The sequence below is a fragment of the Priapulus caudatus genome, unplaced genomic scaffold (assembly GCF_000485595.1).
Source record: "Priapulus caudatus unplaced genomic scaffold, Priapulus_caudatus-5.0.1 Scaffold23380, whole genome shotgun sequence".
Classification (NCBI taxonomy): domain Eukaryota; kingdom Metazoa; phylum Priapulida; class Priapulimorpha; order Priapulimorphida; family Priapulidae; genus Priapulus; species Priapulus caudatus.
The window spans coordinates 1-480 of NW_014600441.1; the positions used below are offsets into that span (position 1 = coordinate 1).

Below are 480 nucleotides of genomic sequence, written 5' to 3' on the forward strand. Positions count from 1 at the left end.
CAGTGCTTGACCTAGGTAGTGGCGGTGGCTTTGATTGTTTTCTCGCCGCTGCAGAAGCTGGTGAGTCGGGTTCGGTTATTGGCATTGATATGACACCAACAATGATTTCCAAAGCACGCGATAATGCAGTCAAAGGAAAATATACTCAGGTAGAATTTCGCTTAGGTGAAATTGAGCATATGCCAGTTGCCAATGATATGGTCGATGTAATTATTTCTAATTGCGTAATTAATTTATCGCCTAATAAACAACAAGTTTTCAGTGAAGCATTCCGCGTTTTAAAACCTGGTGGCAGACTCGCAATCTCAGACGTTGTAGCAAGCACTGAACTGCCCGATGAAATGAAAGCGGACTTAGCTTTATATTCAGGCTGTATGGCAGGCGCATCACTTATCAGTGATTTACAAAATATCCTTGAAAAAGTGGCTTTGAAAAAATTAATATTTCTCCGAAAGATGAATCAAAAGATTTTATTAAAGA

At 39.6% G+C, this 480-nt stretch overlaps 1 pseudogene; it reads left to right on the plus strand.

Annotated features, from left to right (window-relative positions):
- The first annotated feature begins 5 nt into the window (after window positions 1–5).
- On the plus strand, window positions 6–372 carry LOC106820562 (annotated as a pseudogene).
- The last annotated feature ends 108 nt before the right edge of the window (window positions 373–480 follow it).